A 20,512-nucleotide genomic window follows, 5' to 3' on the forward strand; every position below is an offset into this window, starting at 1 on the left:
CGTCTTATACACAGATAGTATCTCCCCCCATTTTCTTAAATTTGAGTCCCCAAAAATAGAGGGCGTCTTATAGACGAAAAAATACGGTAATTATGTACTTCCTTTGGGCTGTCCTGAATCTCCTTCCAATCAGTTTCACTGAGCATCCCCAAATTTTAGTATTGGGAGAAGCCTCTGTCTGTCCGGGTTCTTTACACCACACACAATTTCCAGTGTGTTCCTACTTAGTTGGGTCTTTTTTTTTTCTAAATTAAAAGCTTTATAGCCTTTCCTCATAGGGAACCTTCTGCAGTAATTTTGGTTATCATTTTCTGCACCTTTTCCAGCTCTACAATGGCCTTTTCGAAAGGGTGCAGTCCGTTAGTGTGTACCACATTCCACGGTCTTTGCATCCTGGAATTGTGTAATAAATATACAGATGAGTATGTAGCACCAACATTTTCATCGCGTGTTGCAGCCTGCCTGGTACTTAACAGCCTTGCTGGTTTTTTAATCTTGGGCAGGCAGCAGAAACAGGAAATGTACCATGGCTTGGGGACATTGTTGCACTTGGAGTCTCACAATTTTTGCAGGCCTGTTGTTGTCAGAACCTCAGACAGAAAAGACTCAAGAACATATTAGCAGAAGGAACTGAAATTGAGATAGATGTATGTATGTTAGGACCCCTATTCTGCTAAGGTTAACCATGATGACCGAATCCCAGTGGAAGCAATGGAATGGGGAACCCGTGGTCATCCAAATATTGTTGGATTTCAACTCCCATCAGCCCCAGCCGCTAAGGTGAGGAATGATGGGAGCTGTAGTCCAATAACCGGCGGTCCACAGATTCCCTAAGTCTGATCTACATCGACTGACGGAGCCTCTCCAGGGTTTCAGAGCTTCTACCACTAGGCTAAAGCCCTGCCCGGTTTATTTCAATGGAATTTAGTAATACCTAGCTTTAGCCTTATTGAGCCCCATCATTCAGAACTTTCACTGATTTCACTAGTAGATTAATCTACTAAAGCTTTAGTTTATTCATCAATGGGATGGTTTGAGATCATGAGGGCACATATTTCTTTGAGGCTATTTTTTTTTTTGTCCCGGTGCACTTCTGTACTAGGAAGTACACATTTGTACCACTAACCATTTGTCGTAGTTTTTATTTGATGAATTATGATTAACCACACACTTATTCCAGCATCTCAGGGGACGCCTCTATTGAGATTTTGGTTATATGCAAATTTGTTTTTATTAAGTAATCAATTGGTTAAAAGGAAGGTGATTAATCAGCTAAAATTATTTAATCAGAACATGTTTATAATCTACTTGCAAAACTGGGTAAGAATTGGGTTGCAATGCCATATTAATGAATTAATGCAACTATTACATAATTTTTCAATTAGCCATCTCTTCCCCTGAGTTTTTTTTTATTTTTTTAATAAAATATATTCCTTCCTGTTTGTGATGTTCTGGTTGAGTTCTCCTAATTTCCTCCCATCCTCCAGTCGTTCCTAGAAAGAATCAACCTTCCAGTATTTTTAATCAGGCAGTTGCAAATTATTCCCTAAACCGAGTACACAAGGCTTGCACAAGGGAATTCTGTATTGGCCGTCAGACTAGATTGCAATATTAGTTACCGGAAGACAAAAGCATAATTGCTTTTTCTTGTGGTGTGTGTTTTATACCTGCGCTTTAAAAACATTTGGCTAAATAATGACCTACTCCTTCTGTATCAGTGCATTGGCTTTCTGTTCCAAACGATTCAGGAGAGGGTTTATTTTATTTTGTTTTAAAGAAAGCTCTGCAATAAGGCAACCTCTCTATCTTCCTAGCCAGCTTCAGAGGACAGAATCTCAGCCTGGCTTAAATATCCAGGTGTCTTGAATGGCCATGGTAAGGAATTTTCTTATCATGAACTGATATCTAGCTTGTTTCTCTGGCTGCTTCAAGGCAGTTGCTATTTTTTTAAGGGATTCAGTCACATACCAGCAAATACATGTTGTGCAATTATGGTTTGGTGCTCTAGCACAGCAAACTCTTTTCTCCTCCAAAATCAAACCTTTGTGATATGGAAAGCAATGAGAATAACTGCACTAGAAAATGTGGGGTAACAATTATTGGACTTGTCATTGGTTAACTTCCCAGTAAGTTAATCGCTCAGTAAATATAGGGCTGCCATACGTCCAAAATTACTGGGATGTCAAAGACGGAATTGACGTCCAAAAGGCAGCACTTTGTTCTGGATCTTCATCAAGTCAATTGAAAAACCATGGCTATTTTTGCGTTTTTGTAAAAAAAAGCTCAACCATTTTGGAATTTTTGGGTCTTCCTAAAAAAAAGCTCAGCCACCCTAGTAAATAGCCAGAGCCCTCTAACCTCCTTGCTGGCTGACAGAGGAGAGAAGTATCCTCTTCCACACCCAGCATACAGAATAGTGGGCATTTGGGGGATGAATAGAGCTCAAAATCCCTCACCTGTCAGTCCCTAGGAGGCAAGTGAATGTTGCTTTGCAAGTGAAACATACTTGGAGTTGAGTGTGAATTTCATGCTCTTTATTCAGCTCGTAGTAGCAACGAATGAAACTTTCCCCAAAACGTCTAGCTATGTATATACATTATTTACACAATGGGCCCTGCATGAGTGGCTAACTCTGGGCTGCTCCTGTAGGCCAATCAGGTTGCTGATTCACTTCATCCAGGAGCCTGATTGGCTGCTCCTGCAGGCCAATCGGGTTGCTGATTCACTTCATCCAGGAGCCTGATTGGCTGCTCCTGCAGGCCAATCAGGTCACTGATTCACTTACACCTGGAGCTGGATTGGGTGGCTCCTGAGGACCAATCAGACTGCTGCATTCTGGATCCTATTGTTCTAGGGGTCAGCTCAGTACATAACAGCAAGGTAGCAACTTTTGTGGGTTTATTGGCAGGGCCACACTATTGCATCACTTCAGAGGCAGCCCTGTTTGCTGCTAGCCAGGAAGATCAGGCTGTAGAGGTATCGTTGGTGGTGATCAATCTTCTGTGACATGCTGCCTATTCTTTAAAAAGTTACCTTTTGAACCTGAATATCATACTCATATACCTGCTAATTGAAGAAGGAATGAATGGCATGATGCTACTTAACTTGAAAATGAAGGATTGTGAATGTTGCCAAAGTACCAAATATATATTGCTGCTGTGTGACTGGTGCAAGATCCCTTTGTCTCAGTCCAGCTGCCCCTGGGAGCCTGCAAACTGCCGTCACGAGTGGGGTGATTTTGCCCATTTGTACTTGTCAAAGCCAAGGCAATTTAAATGTTGACATTCTGCTTCCGTTTCCCTCTTTGTGGATCCTGGTTTAAGCCTTCTTCTATGAAAAGGGCTGGAAGAGACAATGACCCTCCAAAGCGACTTTCCCTAGTCAAAAAAAAAAAGCATTAAAAAAGCAAAATTACTTACAGCTTCTAAACATTTTATGAGGACCTTTCAGTTCTTCTGTGCTCTGTTACTGAAGTGCCTGAAACACACATGGTTATAAAATTAACACAAAAACCAAGGCTGAGTTTGTGGCTTTAAATTGTGCAAACATTTACACTCAATGTAAATGTTTAGTCCAGTCCAAATCACCCATCCACAGAGAAGGCTGCCTACTGCATCTGTGCATAATTCGTAGCCTTGCATTATTCATTTTTATCACATTCTTCCTCGCAGTAGCTCAAGACGGCATACATAGCTCCTTATCCCTCTTTAAAAAATATATATATATTCTGATGTAGGTTAGCAGTGACCCGTCCTTGATGGAGAAATTCACATCTATACTAAACATTTCTATTATTCCCAGTCTTAATCCAACACTCCAACGTCATTGGTCATACCAATTTCCTATCAACCTGAGCTGGATTATTCCACTAGTCTGGTACATATATGCAGTAGATGAACAGCTGCCAGAGTTTTCCCAGTGCCAAGGGCCTTCTGGCGGTTCCCTCGTTGCAAGAAGTGAGATTACAGGGAACCAGGCAGAGGGCCTTCTCAGTAGTGGCGCCTGCCCTGTGGAACACCCTCCCAGCAGATGTCAAGGCAATAAGCAACTATTTTACCTTTAAAAGACAACTGAAGGCGGCCCTGTTTAGGGAAGTTTTAAATGTTTGATGCTGTATTGTTTTTAATATTCGGTTGGAAGCCACCCAAAGTGACTGGGGAAACCCAGTCAGATGGGCGGGATATAAATAAATTATTATTATTATTATTATTATTATTATTATTATTATTGCTGAAGAAAAAGGGATGTGTTGACTTTGGATAAAACAAGTTAGAGATGGAGGTTGTGGTTCAGAGCCCCATTTTCCCCATGGGGAAAAATGCATTCGGTACTCCTGGCCCTCTCGTCTTAGGTTCAGTTAATCTTCTTTTCATTCCCGAGAAGAAACAAATGAGCAAGTCATGCCCTTGAATAATTTCCCCCTTGTTTGAATATTATAAATTTGCATGTGGCATGCAATTAACCATGTAGACCAATATTTCTGTATGTTGAAGAAACTAGTTTACTCTCCAAGAACTGCAAAGACATCGGTTGGGCTAATAGTCATACCTCGGGTTAAATGTGCTTCAGGTTGAGTGCTTTTGGGTTGCGCTCTGTGGCAACCCAGAAGTAATGGAACGTGTTACTTTCGGGTTTCGCTGCTTGCGCAGACACTCAAAATGACGTCACGCGCATGCGCAGAAGCGGCAAAACGGCGCACGCGCAGACGCAGGTTGAGTTCACTTCAGGATGTGAACGGGGCTCCGGAACGGATCCCGTTCGCATCCAGAGGTACCACTGTACTGATTTCTAGGTGGCAGCATAGCCCAGAACCCCTGCCCTGTGAGGGGGGGGGGGGTACAGCATCCATCTGTTCTGTTGCTGTGACCATAGATTTAATGACCTGTTTTGACACAATTGCACCCCTGCAGCTGTTCTCATATTCTTGTGCCAGCATCTGGTTCGGGTGCTGTGTTTTTTTGGTTTGCCGGTGGTTTTGCTTTGTCTCACTCGTCCTGCCTTTTTTGGAACCACATGACTCTCTTGTTGCTTTTTATTCACTACTTTCACTCCACTGCGTTGCTCTCTTCAGACAGTTCTTGGAGAGCAGAGTCCCAGGTCACCCCTTCAGCTGCAGAAACTTCTGCTTTGCTCTTATGCACACCTGCTGTTGAAGTTATGCCACTCTCAACAGCCTCTATGGCTCACTGTGTAACCTTGTGGCTTCCCCTAATTCCCTTGGTTTCTCCTTTGCGAAGAAAGAAATCTGTGGGGTCTAGAAGAACTTGTTTTAAATGAACACAGTGGATCTTCAGTTGTCAGATTGTTCCAATCAATGTCCACCTCTTTAAGCCTGGGAACTTCAGGTTGAGGAACTGCATCAGGACTCTTCGCCATGCTTTTTCCACAAGCCACAGTCCTCCTTCACCCTGTTCTGCGTCCACTTTGAGTGCTTTTGTCTGGCTGGAATGTCTCCTTGAAAGGAGGAAATGCCTCTTGCTTGCCAAGATGTGAGAGAGAGAGCAAGAGAGAGCAAGAGAGAGAGAGACCACTCATAAGGAGTGTGCAGAGACCCCAGACTTTAGTATGGTTGGCATGTAGCTACTGTCACATTGCTCTGCCCATTTTTGCCTCCATTCCACTTAACATTGGCATGCAGCTGCTGGCTCTGCAGATGTTGTGTTCAGGAAAGTGATTGGGAAAAGTTTGGCATGAACGAATGATTAACAGATAGATGCTGTATCAGCTTCCTGCAAACAAATCAGAACAACAACAACAACAACAATTTATTACTTATACCCCACCCATCTGGCTGGGCCTAAAAGTCAGATAGTTGTTTATTTCCTTGACATCTGATAGGAGGGTGTTTCACAGGGCAGACGCCACTACCGATAAGGTCCTCTGCCTGGTTCCCTGCAACCTCACTTTTCACAGGGAGGGAACCATCAGAAGGCCCTCGGCACTGGAGCTCAGTGTCTGGGCTAAACGATGGGGGTGGAGACACTCCTTCAGGTACACAGAGCCAAGGCTGTTTAGGGCTTTAAGGGTCAGTAGCAACACTTTGAATTGTGCTCAGAAACATACTGGGAGCCAATATAGGTCTTTCAGGACCGGTGTTATGTGGTCTCAGTGGCCAGACCCAGTCCCCAGTCCCCAGTCTAGATTAAGGTTACCAGACGTCCCCGTTTCCTGGGGACAGTCCCCGGATTTACAAATCAGTCCCCATACAAAATCCATTGAAGTTGAAAAGTGTCCCCAGATTCATTGAAAAAAAATCTGGTAACCTTAGTCTAGCTGCCACATTCTGGATTAATTGTAGTTTACAGGTCACCCTCAAAGGTAACTCCAAGTAGAACGCATTGCAGTAGAATTGCAGTAGTCCAAGCGGGAGATAAGCAGAGCATACACCACTCTGGCAAGACAGTTCATGGGCTGGGAGGGTCTCATCCTGCGTACCAGATGGAGCCCTGGACACAGAGTTAACCTGTTCCTCCATGGACAGCTGTGAGTCCAAAATGACTCCCAGGCTCCGCACCTGGTCCTTCAGGGGCACAGTAACCCCATTCAGGACCAGCCCACCCACTGAACAAGTGTTCAGTTTTTGTTTTTTTTTTAAAAAAGGTATAATCTAACTTCTGCATGAACTTTGTGAAAGCAAATCAGCATGAATGGTCAACAAACAAACAAACAAATAAATAAATAAATAAATAAATAAATAAATATGTTTCCTGGAGGAGCCCTAAACAGGTCTAGCCTCTCAGTCTCCCCTGAACTTTTGCTGAGTTAACAGCTCCCTTTGGAGCTCATTAATGCTCTGGCATCCACACTCGGTGATGGTCCTGAGCAGAACCAATGCAGACATTGCACTATGCTTAAAACGGGCAATAAACTGGAATGTGTTTATTTATTACAATTATGTACAGTATATCCTGCTTCCACAAATTCTTCTAAGGCAGCTTGCAAGTGACATTAAACAACAATAACATATTATTAAGTTGCCAGAATCCTTCCCACGGGGCAGTTGATGGCAGGTCATCCTGTTAATGCCAGTACTAACCAGCTAAATGAAAATTGGGTTCCTGGCATATTGAGAACATCACCAACCATTTCAGAGAAGTCATTTGTAATAAAAACAGTAAACCTAGCATTTTACAGCCCTGATTTCATTTTCTGAGCAGTCCCTTGGGAAGAAGCGCCATAAAAAGAAAAGGTGAAGGAAGATTCCCCCAGAGATCCTTTAATGGAAGGATGCAAAAAGTTGCAGAAAAACATTTTTTTTAATTAACCCCCTCACCTGTAGAATTTTAAAATACTTTTGAATGAAAGAGGAGCTAGTATAGAAAAGAAAATGCCCCTTGGATTCCAACACTGTTTATGAAATAATAATTTAAAAAGGAAGCAATTTCAAGAGAAATGGCAGATCCCACCTTTCTAAGATGATTGGACAATGGGGACAGTCAATGAATCAACAAGATTCATTGTGGTGCGATGGTTAGAGTTTGGAGAAGGACATGGGAGACCAGAGTTAAAATCTCCACTCAGCCATGAAGTTCACTGGGTGATTTTGGGCCAGTCTATGTCTCTCAGTCAAACCTAACTCTCAGGGTTTTTGTGAGGATAAGACGGGGAAGGGTACATGTGGAGGACCTTGTGTGATTCCTTGAGTTCTGTGGAGGCAAGAAGCATAGAATCGTAGAATTGTAGAGTTGGAAGGTAACAGACCCCTGGATGGTTAAGCCCAGTCAAAGGCGACTATGGGGTTGTGGCGCTCATCTCACTTTCAGGCCGAGAGAGCTGGCTTTTGTCCATAGACAGCTTTCTGGGTCATGTGGCCAGCAGGACTAAACTCCTTCTGGCGCAATGGGACACCGTGATGGAAACCAGAGTGCACGGGAACACCGTTTACTTTCCCGGCACAGCAGTACCTGTTTATCTACTTGTACTGGTGTGCTTTCGAACTGCGGAAGCTGGGACCGAGCAATGGGATCTCGCCCCATCACGGGGATTCGAACTGCTGACTTTCTGAACGTCAAGCCCAAGAGGCTCAGCGGTTTAGACCACAGCGCCACCCATGCTCAAGGGTCACGTAGTCCAACCCATGCAATGCAGGAATCTCAACACATGGTCCTTCATCCAGAGCATCCAAGCAACTGACATTTAAACAACATTGCACCATAGAAAATAAAAAAAGAAAAATTTGTGAAAATTATTGACATCCCATGCAACCTATAAAAAACAAAACCACACTCCAGTATAATTTTTTTTTTTAAAGTCAGTAAGTATATCCTGGGGGGGGGGGTTCATGTCAGGACAGCAATGGTGGCATCTTTGTGCCCTCGAGATGCAGCCAGGCAGCTGAAACCAGTGGGGGCAAAAAAAAATCACTGAAAGGGAGACCTTCAGCTACCTTGCATTTAAAGCTAGGACATTTCCCCTCCTCCCTCATGAAAATTTGACTGATGTAACGCAGGTGGTGCTGTGGTCTAAACTACTAAGCCTCTTGGGCTTGCTGATCAGAAGGTCTGCAGTTCGAATCCCTGCGATGGGGTGAGCTCCCATTGCTCTGTCCCAGCTCCTGCCCACCTAGCAGTTTGACAGCACGCCAAAAAAGTGCAAGTAGATAAATAGGCAGGAAGGCAAATGGCGTTTATATATAGGTAAAGGTAAAGGGACTGCTGACCGTTAGGTCCAGTCGTGGCCGACTCCTCATCTCACTTCATTGGCCGAGGGAGCTGGCGTACAGCTTCCGGGTCATGTGGCCAGCATGACTAAGCCGCTTCTGGCAAACCAGAGCAGCGCACGGAAACGCCGTTTACCTTCCCGCCGGAGTGGTACCTATTTATCTACTTGCACTTTGACGTGCTTTTGAATGGCTAGGTGGGCAGGAGTAGGGAACGAGCAACGGGAGCTCACCCCGTCACGGGGATTTGAACCGCTGACCTTCTGATCAGCAAGTCCTAGGCTCTGTGGTTTAACGCACAGCGCCACCCGTGTCCCTCATATATATATATATATATACACACACACACACACACACACACACACACACACACATACTGGTGTTAATAAAACAATCCCTTTAGTAAATAGTTATTGCAGTCTTTTACAATGTTTGATTTAAAAATCGGACCAATTCAGGATTCCATTATTAGCTGATAAATAATTTGTCGTACTGTATTTTACCCATGCTTTTGAGCACCAGCCAGAAAAGTCCCCTTCAACGACAAAAAAACTACTCAGCGTTCGTTGCTGTGTCACTACTGTATTAGTCTGACTCAGTGCAAACATAATAATAGCGGTGTAATATAGGTCAGCTTACATAATCCTAGACCTATAAAAAGTAGCAGATGAGAAGCAGAAGATGAAAAAGTTATTTACACACGGATGAATTAAGCTGTAAAAAGACTTTTCATCTAACCAAACCTAGGGTCAACAGCTTATTACCAATAGGAAGGCCTGTTAACAGATTGTAAAAATATAATATAATAAGATGAACATCAGATAAATGCACTGATGCTGTTCAGCTGAGCTTGAGAATTTAAAGTGCAAGAACGTTTCACACATTTTGTTCCAGAAAACAGGAAACTTTGAGGGGAAACGTTAAGATAACTGAGAGGGGTTAAGTCAAGACACTTCATTTTAATTGTTAAGACTGCCAAAGGCTCTTTAAGTAAAGGTAATCTTGAATTTGAAATTAAAAAATATTTGAAATTTTGGGTGATCAGTGAAGCAGCAGTGACCTGGCTTATGCTTTTGAGGTCCTCTGATAGTTGGAGTATTATATTTAATTGTAACCAGTGCATTCAAACTGTTAAAACATTTATGTTTTAGCAGGGGTCAGCAAACTTTTTCAGCAAGGGGCCAGTCCACTGTCCCTCAGACCATGTGGGGGCCGGACTATATTTTGAAAAATATATATGAATGAATTCCTATGCCCCACAAATAACCCAGAGATGCATTTTAAATAAAAGGACACATTCTATTCATGTAAAAACACACTGATTTCAGGACCATCTGCAGGCCAGATTGAGAAGGCGATTGGGCCGGATCTGGCCCCCAGACCTTAGTTTGCCTACCCATGTTTTAGAGGAACATGCCCTAGGAACAACTGAGCATCTGATGCTCACCTGATTGGCAAACTGAAAAACCCTGAGTTTTTGTGGGTGGACAAGTCAGTGAGATTGCACACTCCATGAATCTCTGAGGTCTGCTAAGTGCTGATGGGATCAGCCCCTCCATGTGTCCCTATTTTCCAGCGACAGTCCCAGATTTACAGAAGCCGTCCCAGTTTCTGATTTGATCCAGGAATATCCCACTTTTTCTTAGGACATCCCTATTTTCATCAGAGAAATGTTGGAGGATAGGGAGTTACTCGACCCCTGAGCCAAGGAGATAAGAAACTATATAAGCTGTAGAAGATATCTATACTGCTTTTGGGAGACATCTGTCTAGGGAAGTTTTTTCAATGTTTAACGTTTTCTTACATTTTTGTATATGTTGGAAGCTGCCTAGAGTGGCTGGGGCAACCCGGTCAAATGGGCGCAAAACAAATAATAAAATTATTACTTTTACTATTATGGAATAAAGGTAAAGGTAAAGGGACCCCTGGCCGTTACGTCCAGTCGCGGATGACTCTGGGGTTGCGGTGCTCATCTCGCTTTATTAGCCGAGGGAGCCGGCGTACAGCTTCTGGGTCATGTGGCCAGCATGACTAAGCTGCTTCTGGCGAACCAGAGCAGCACACGGAAACGCCGTTTACCTTCCCGCCGGAGCAGTACCTATTTATCTACGTGCTCTTTGACATGCTTTCGAACTGCTAGGTTGGCAGGAGCAGGGACCAAGCAACAGGAACTCACCCCATCAGGGGGTTTCAAACCATCGACCTTCCGATCGGCAAGCCCTAGGCTCAGTGGTTTAGACCACAGCGCCACCCGTGTCCTGTTCCTATTATGGAATAGGACGTCCCTATTTTCATCAGAGAAATGTTGTGAGGAGGTTAGATTACCCTCTTCCCAGGTGAAGGATGGAATTTGTTTCCACTGCAATGCAGAACTTGCTTTTATCTGATAGTACGAAGGTTGGAAAATGTAAAATAATGCACCTGGGCAAAACCTGCTAAATTAGGCCATTTAATTTCTCTCATATTATCCCTGAGAATTAGCACAGGTAACTGCATGAAGTTTCCTGTTTATCTGCATTGCTCACTCCAGGATTCACTTTGACGGTCACACTTGAGTGTGATCGGATCTTGAGACATGCCTTCTATGTGCCTTCACAGATGTGCATGTTCACTTTGTGAAACCGCAGTATGTAGAGCCCTTGACTATCAATGGATGTATACTAATGCAATGCAATGAACAGTTATTAGAGATACAGTGTAGATACCATCACATTCTCCCTTGCTTTTTAAAAATACAAACCTTTCTAGTTTATTGTGATTGATAATGGTCTGATTCCCTGGAGGCAGAAATATTCCAGGCATACAAATGCTTCCAGACATTGCCAACATAGTATTCACTTGCTTGGTTTGATCGGTTTAATGTTCATTGCAGAATTTTGTTTCCAGGCAAAATATACACTTTGCTTTGAAGGGCACCCAATCCTTCGAACAATGAGTTGTTGGTTGTTTTTTAAGGCAATGAAATGTAAAATATCTCAAACATCTGTCCCAATGTTTTGGTAACCTCCTCCCCAGAGTTCTTTCTCCTCCTTCCAGTTCAAAATTCACAGTTTCTGCTGTAACTCCTGATTCCTCACAATCTGTAATAAAAACCCAAGTGTGTTTATGTGTTTCCTCACATTCTTCCTGCCTGCCGCCTCAGCCTCTTCTAAGTGCCTCATCTCGTACCCTACTTCCAGCTCAGTCAAAATTTGATGGGGAAAGGAACTGCAAAATCCCTGCCCCCCAAAAAAAGTATGTCATTGGTGTTGCGTGCGCGCGCACACACACACACACAATTTTTATATATTACCGTACTTTTCTGTGTATAAGATGAGTATTTTTTACTGTAAAATGTTTAAAAACTTGGGTCATCTTATACACAGGTAGTGCATGTGAGGGACGTGTCATTGGTTGCAGTTGTGAGCAGGAGCTTCTCAGCTCAACAACTCTGGGCCGTCTCCCGCCATTTTCTTAAATTTGACTTCCCCAAAATAGGGGTAGCCTTATACACGGGGGCGGGTTATACACGGAAAAATACGGTAATTACTTCTTTACAAATTGGTACTGTTTACAAGTAGTACTAATTACTTGTTTACAAGGCAGAGTTATTAAGCTCACACTTCTTTAATCAGCAGAAAAGCTGAATGTGAGTGTTTTGTTTTTCACACCCGGGGGACATGTTTATTTTTTTTTTAAAAAAAATACAATAGAACAAATTTTTGATAATATAATGGCTTTATATGCAGGGCTGAGGGTGAGTTTGTGGCAATACTCAGTGGTACATAGTACCAGCTCCTCTTCTTTTTGCTGCCCATTTTACCGGCACCTTCCACACTTTTAGCAATAAATGGATGCCAGCACCACAATCTTTACACACACACACACACACACACACTTTCTCTCTCCCATTTATCGTACTGGAACCTGGGATCACCCAATGAAATGAATGGTGGCAGTTTGAGGGCAGACAAAAAGCTTAGTAATTCACACTGTATCCTTTTAAATTTTGTTTATTTTACAAAAATGTCTTGTAAAAATCAAATAGTTGTTTATGTGTTTGACATCTGGCAGGAGGGCGTTCCACAGGGCGGGTGCCACCACCGAGAAGGCCCTCTGCCTCACTTCTCACAATGAGGGAACTGCCATGGAACAATATTATATGCGGCGCATCTTTAGTCAGCTTGGTGTTTTGGGGTTTTGTTTATATTAAACATGTGTTTCTGAATGAAAAATTGTTTCCATAACTTCTCCGTCCTTTGCTTTTTGCAGTTTTGGTTAAGGATACCCCCTTTTGTAGCCCCATGAAACTTGTTTTATTTATTTATTATTAGTTTGTTATCTAGCACCTTTATCTTGCAGCGATTTGCAATGAGAAGGCCTGCATGCTGAGACATTGGTTCATATAGCTGGAACCTAAAGCACCTGGCTAGATCAGTTGGTTAGAGCATTGGTGCTGATAATGCCAAGGTTGTAGTTTTAATCCCTGTATGGGACAGCTTCATATGGGACGCAGGTGGCGCTGTGGTCTAAACCACTGAACCATTGGAATTCAGCAGTTCCAATCCCTGTGATGGGGTGAGCTCCCGTTGCTCGGTCCCAGCTTCTGCAGTTCGAAAGCACACCAGTGTGAGTAGATAAATAGATACCGCTGTGGCGGGAAGGTAAAAGGCATTTCGTTGCGCTCTGGTTTCTGTCACGGTGCTCCATTGCTCCAGAAGCGGTTTAGTCCTGCTGGCCACATGACTCAGAAAGCTGTCTGTGGACAAACACTGGCTCCCTTGGCCTGAAAGTGAGATGAGCACTGCAACCCCATAGTCACCTTTGACTGGACTTAACTATCCAGGAGTTTTTTACCTTTTACTTTTAGCTGCATTGCAGGAGGTTGGACTAGATGATGCTCAGGGTCCCTTCCAACTTTGCAATTCTATGATTTTGTTTAAAAAGGTAAAGGGACCCCTGACCATTAGGTACAGTCGTGACCGACTCTGGGGTTGCAGCGCTCATCTCACTTTATTGGCTGAGGGAGCCGGCGTACAGCTTCCGGGTCATGTGGCCAGCATGACTAAGCCAATTCTGGCGAATCAGAGCAGCGCATGGAAACGCCGTTTACCTTCCCGCCGGAGCGGTACCTATTTATCTACTTGCACTTTGACGGGCTTTCGAACTGCTAGGTTGGCAGGAGCAGGGACCAAGCAACGTGAGCTCACCCCGTTGCGGGGATTCGAACCGCCGACCTTCTGATTGGCAAGTCCTAGGCTCTGTGGTTTAACCCACAGCGCCACCCGCGTCCCATGATTTCGTTATAAGCTCACAAATTCTCCAAGGTTGAGTGTGTGCAGATTGCCAAATGTCTGAGCCAGGCCTTAGCAACAATATTCACAAGGAGACAGCATAGAAGAAATGGTTGGTTGCTGCTTTTGTAGGAAGGCTGTGTGGTGGATGAGGGATCTTGTGGGGTCAGAGGGTAGCTATATGAAAGCATATGGTGTTCACCTGTGGCTTCTGGAGGAAGAAGAGAAGATTTAGCCCATGGACCATTCGATTTCTGATGCCCAGGATTCTTCTAAGCGGGCCTGGAGCAGGTAGCACCTCACTTTCTGAGCAGTTGACAGCCCCTTCCTTCCTTCCCTTTTCTTCCAAATGGCAAATCCATTGATCTGCAGCATCTGAAAAAAAGAAAATGGCTTTGGGAAATTCTCCTTAGTCGAGGTAATCTTAACAAGACAAACAGCTTTTCTTTCCAGAGTGCAATGAAAGGAACCTCTTCATTCCCCAACGCTGCTTTGATTGACACAAAATGGTTTCCAAGCACTAGTGTGGCTGTTAAAAGATTAATTTTAATGGCTGAGAATAATAATAATAAAAAGCATGGCTCCCAGATATGCTATAAATCAGTCGAGTAACAGGTTTTCAAAATAGCTAAATATAAAAGCTGTGTACATGGATAAACAAACAATTCCTCTTGAAAAGGCATGGCCTGCACTTGGTGGATTTTATGCAAAATGCTCATCTGGGAATCCCTGCTAATGTTTGCCATTGTTGCTTCATTCATCTTTTACTGCGCCAGATTTATTAAGTTCTATTCTAACCTGCTTTTTGTGAAACAGTCCAGTTTTAATGTTGTCTCGTGGGTATTGTTTTCTAGTACTAGAAAGGATCATTGCATTTCAGGGGGTTGGGCTAGATGACCCTCAGGAATCTCTCCCAAATCCACAATTCTATGTTTTCAGGTTTGTGCATCACAGGTAGGTATGACTGGTTTCAAATTTGCTTTAGTTTTTAAAGTTTATTAAGGTTTTGTTTCGTGAATAGGAACAGATAAATACCTGTACAGTAAGTGTTTCTTTTTGTTCCGATAATGGGTTTTGAGTGCCTTTGTTTTTTGGAATAGAATTCCTTTTGTCACAGATTTGTACATAGTATATATAAGATATCTCCGCACACATCCTACACTCCCAATTGAAGCTTTGGTAATAATACTTAACCTCCTCGTGCTCAAGACTTGTTAAACCTGCTTGGCATTAACTTAATGCTGGTATTCTGCGGCGGTTGGGGAAAGTTTTTAACTGCGTTGGTGATAAATCTTCAAATATGAGGAAATCTTTGCTGTGTCGAATGCGGGGGCACAGCTGGGTTCCAGGTCTGTGTGTTAAAAGCTCAGACTTCAGTGCTAGAAAGTGAGGGCTGTCAAAGGCCGGGGAAAGAAACAGAGTTGTCAAATCTTGGCATGCTGCCTTTGAATGAGGGTTTCTGAGCAGCTTTGTCAGCGGTGAATGGGGGACTGAAAAGAGTTGATCTAAGGGAGAGAGCGGCTGTATTGATCTGGGCGCAGCAAAAGCAAAATAAGAAGAGCCCAAACCAAACAATAGAAAAGAGGGTCAGTAGCGATTCCACAGAGAAGGTGATCGTTAAAATAAAACCTGTTTTTGTAAAAAAAATCAAAAATCACTGCAAGGTCTGAAAGAGAGGGAGAGCCCAGCGTGGAGGACAGATACAGTCTAAATGAAAAGCCGTATGAAAGAATAGATCAGGATCAGGCCATGCGGTACCATCCTGCGCCAAGGGAAAGGGAAAATACTGGGCAAGGCTGAACCTGGTCCAGCTTCCAAACAAAGTGGGAAGGGTGTTTAAAACCCTTTCAGTCCTTTCCCGATGTTTGTTGACTGCTTCCTGCCTCTGGGCTTCCTCCTCAGACACCTCAGTCTCTTGGTCCCCTCTTTCATCCATTCCCCATGCTCTTTTATAAGGAATGGTTCAAGCCAGTCACAGGAGCTGCACCTGCCATCTCAACAGGAGCCCGTTTCCCCAAATACCCTGAGCTAGAGCTACCTAGCCACACGGCCACATGCTGCAACCTCCAGACCTTTTCTAGTTCCCTTAACTCCTCCTTCCCACTGGGAAGCCTTGGCCTCTATACTTGGGAGTAAGACCCAGTTAGTTCAGTGGGACAAACTGGAGAGCCAGTGTGGTGTAGTGGTTAAGAGCAGTGGACTCGTAATCTGGTGAACCGGGTTCGCGTCTCCGCTCCTCCACATGCAGCTGCTGGGTGACCTTGGGCCAGTCACACTTCTCTGAAGTCTCTCAGCCCCACTCACCTCACAGAGTGTTTGTTGTGGGGGAGGAAGGGAAAGGAGAATGTTAGCCGCTTTTGAGACTCCTTCCGGTAGTGATAAAGCGGGATATAAAATCCAAACTCTTCTTCCTCTTCCTAAAGATCGCTTACTTTATCAAAACTAAGGTAAAGAACTGAAGTCATTCAGAGCTCCAATCATTATTCCACACTTCTGACTGGCACTCTTGTGAAGGATCTGGGGCAAATAGTGTAATCTTTAACTCTTCCTCGAAGGGGCATACGTGGAACAGGTTTTATGAATCTCTCTTCTAAGACTATTTCCTGTTCCAATCAGCAGTTACCAGCTGTGCTCTGTTTGAAATTAAGATGTTAAATACATCACCATGGGAATTTTCTCTGCCTACAGATAACACTGTTGTTAATATCTATGTGGTCTCCACACCCTAAATTTCTTGACACCGTGCTGTTCTTGTAATGACTGAGGAAGACCAGAAATCACTTATGGTCCCAAAACAGACTCTGCAGAACAACTTGGCTAAGATTGGGTGTAGAAATGTTTACCATAGTGCTGGTTTGTAATGGCATGTCATTCCTGTTTTTGTTATGAGCCATGCGCTATGGGAAAATGTGAACCTTGTCATTTATTTACACAGCCATTTCTGCATTGCCAAAGAGGCCATTACATTTCAGGACACTTGGTACTGCTTTATGCAGCAATTTTGTTAGCTACAGATGCGCCAGTGTACACCATAAAAAGCATGCAAAATGGCCAGGAGATATGCACATTCTTAAATAAGCAGCAGGCCTACACTGAGGAACAGCGGCCTCTCAGCTTTGCTAAGAAGGACATCCTAGGAAGGCTTACTAAGATGTACCAACCCTTCATACTTTGCATCTGTTCTTCCAGATAAGCTGGTGCAACACTGCTATAGTTGCAGCAAACATGGCCAGCGCATGAAGCATGAAGCAGCCCATACCCACAAAATTAAACATGTTGGATTGGATCCAGAGACATGTAAGCGGGGGGGGGGGGGGATCTGCCAGGATCGTTGTTCTGCAAACTGTTGCACAATTACTAGTGGAAGATTTTGTACAACACAGACTTAGGGCAAGCAAACTTCTTTAAGCCATTGTGAAAAACCTGGTGAGACCAGAAGCAACTGTTCTATTTTCTCACACAAGGATCTTATGCTGTGTTGGCCCAAGTCCTTCCACGCTCATTCCAGAAGTCTGCCTTCAGGGCAGCTCTGAAGTGAACTTGGTTTTTTGTTTTGTTTTATGTTTATATAAGAATAGGTTAAAAGAAAGTGTGACTTTGCTTGATATTTGGCATGGCAAGTCCAAACTGTGCCAATTTGTATGCCTCTGAAGATACCATTGCCCAGTTTAATGTGATATAGCCAAATTTGACATGATGGTTCTAACCAGTGCCGATTTGGACGCCTCTGAAGATGTTGTCACCAACAGCAGATGACTTCTGAGGTGGGGGAGGTGGTCTCTGTTTATGTTTAGATGCCAGATGCCATGTTGACTCAAGATGGTGGACCAACAAACCATTAATTCAGCACTAGCAGCCGACCACAAATTGATTTGAGGCTAGCTCAGGTGTTCCCTGGGTCAGGGTCAGGTCTTGGGTTGGTTGGTGTGTGAACAGCCCTGAAACTCACAAATTACAGTATCCATATAAAAATCACAATGTTGTTGGTTTCTTCAAATTCTGAGGCAGTGCCAGGCATTTCCCACTAGCAGATGAATAAATGACCCTAGTCTTGGCTTGGCTCTCTATGGGACATTAATGGGCAATTAGGCTGCCTTCAATCCTGATTCCTCAGCAACCTTGCCATTTTTTTTTCAGAACGCTTCCCAGCATGGCAGGAACATGCTGTGAAACTGTGCCGTCTAAACATGGCAAGCAAATGACCTGTGCCGTTTTGAATTGACCAGCAGAAGATCTTACCCATTTTTGGGGTGTACACTGATTTCCAGGAACCAGGACTATTTATATACCATACATTCAAAGCACATGACTTCCCCCAAAGTATCCTGGAAACTGTAGTTTACCCACACACAGAGCAACAGTTCCCAACAGCCAGAAGTCATGTGCTTTAAATGTACAGTGCATATGCAACATAGATTGAGCTCCCTCTTAATGCTTGTGTGTGTGCTCGCTTCTGCAATTCTGTGACATCTGCTTTTACATTAGTAAAGAAACAGATTATTACAGAATCATTTGAGTTTCCCGTGCTATGTCTCTAAAGAATATTGAATAAAGGAAGGCTGCCCTGAACTTCCTATCAGTAGTGGGGGGTCATGAAACAATATATCGGGTGGAGGGGGGAATGAGATGAAAACTGCAGATGTCTTCAAATGTCTTCCTCTCCCAGGAAAGCAAATCTGACAAATTCCTTATATAAGCTTTCAAGTCTGGGTGGCGGATGTTTAATCATCCAGCTGCATCAGACACACTAAGACATTTTCTAGTGCTTGTGATTAATCACTCAAAATCAATTGTGACTGACAGGTCTGTAGTGAGAATGAACCAAGGAAGGAAGGGAGGGAGGAAAATGTTACTTCGTTTGCCTAAGAGTCACTGTACCAACCTCAACAACAACAACAACATTCCTATTATTACTACTACTGCTGCTATTGCTATTACTACTACTACTGTTCCACTCAGTGTTGTTCCATCTGTAGTGTTGAGAGGCAGCAGGAATCATCCCCTCCTGTGCTTGATGGAGCTTCCTCCTGGAAGCACCAAAGGATTTGCAGCTTTTCCGGCAGTCCTTTTTTCAAGCTGGTCTCTCTCCCTCTCTTCCCTCAAGATCGACATCACTTTCCCGTCATCATGAAAGTAGGCAGATCTTGCCGTTGTGATTTCAGGATCTCCACAGCTAGCCAGAAGCAGACCATGGTTTGGATCCTTAGAAAAGTTAACAAAAGGAAGTTTGTGGAAGCAAGGGTTACTAGTGTGGTATGGGGCGGGAGGTTGGATCCTAAGTCAAGGAATTTTGCATAAACATTTCCCATTTCCTCCCCACCTTAGCAGGGCCATGTCTCATCTCACATTGTTTTGAAGGTCTTCTGACTCTCCCAGGAGACTTCAGGGGTTGCAGGGGGGCAGCGGGACGGAAGGTGTGGGGTCAGTAAACTTTTCTTCCATGAGTTTCCATAAGCTAAGAAGTTCTAAGCCATGATTATATTTGCCACTGCACACACAGACTCACACGCCTATTTTCAGTCCAGTTTTGAATGCAGGTTTTCAAATTTACATTTTGACATTTAACAGCTTAGCTAAATATTTAAAATGTCTCTGCTGTGGTTTATTCCGCAGGCGTCAAATATTAAACATCATAAGCTGTCAACTAGTCATGCAAAACAGCATTACATGTCAATTATCAAAAACAGTCAAAATATTAAGCTATACCACACCAATGCAAATTATCAGATACAAAATACCATCGTAGTTCAGCTATCAAATCTTGCCAAACATCATCTGTAAATTATTTAATAGTGAAATTGTATATAACTGGGGTAAAACACAATGAATATTTGGCAAATGTTCACCAATAATTTAGAGAATTGCAAGTAGAACTTTTCACAGCAAACTTGAACTGCGGTTCAAGTTTCTCTGTTCAGAACTTTTGCATTCTGATTTGCCAGGGCTGAGCTCTTTCCCCTTTCACTGCCATCGAGGAGATGTATGCAAAGTTCCAAAGAGCAATTTCCCACTAGGATAAATTTAGAGCAAGTGACTAAGTTGATGGCTGAGCCTCAAACACCCACCAACTTGACGTGTCAGATGGTTTCCTTAGTAATGTCTACCTAGGATGCCTGTCCCTAGCTACTAGCAAGAGGCTGCGTGAGACAGCGGATTCCTCCAGGCCGGCGTTTCCTTGGCGATGCCATTCCAGAAGCCAGCCACACTCTGCAAGTCTCCTTTTTAAAACATAGGAACAGGTTAGACTATAACCCTGTGCTAATGACTCTGGGGACTCCTACAGACATCCTCTTTATCGTACACTCATTACAATGGGTGCTCCTATGATAGGATAATCTTTATTGTTATTGTCCCATACAGAACAACGAAATTGAAAAAATCTACATCAGACATTCAAAAACCAACAAGCCTGCTATGCCAGCTATCCCAGACTGGTTAACCCCTTAAAAACTCTGATACTCCATAATTAAATACAATATACTCCCACAAAGACTACCTAACACTGCTTTTAAAACCAAAATTGCATTTGGATAAAAACTGTTTCTCAGGCAGCTAGTCCTGTACCTTCTTCCAGAAGGCA

At 43.4% G+C, this 20,512-nt stretch overlaps 1 long non-coding RNA gene across 1 annotated transcript in view; it reads right to left on the reverse strand.

Moving 5' to 3' along the window:
• Window positions 1-11,580: 11,580 nt before the first annotated feature.
• The window catches only part of LOC307214440, a 34,392-nt gene continuing 25,460 nt past the window's right edge, over window positions 11,581-20,512 (reverse strand). The window contains exons 2-3 of the long non-coding RNA XR_013838093.1: window positions 14,135-14,307; window positions 11,581-11,877 (exon numbers count right to left, since the gene is read on the reverse strand). This is a non-coding gene — a long non-coding RNA (uncharacterized lncRNA). The remainder of the gene's footprint in view (window positions 11,878-14,134; window positions 14,308-20,512) is intronic.

This window comes from Podarcis cretensis (genome assembly GCF_951804945.1).
Source record: "Podarcis cretensis genome assembly, chromosome: 4".
Lineage (NCBI taxonomy): Eukaryota > Metazoa > Chordata > Lepidosauria > Squamata > Lacertidae > Podarcis > Podarcis cretensis.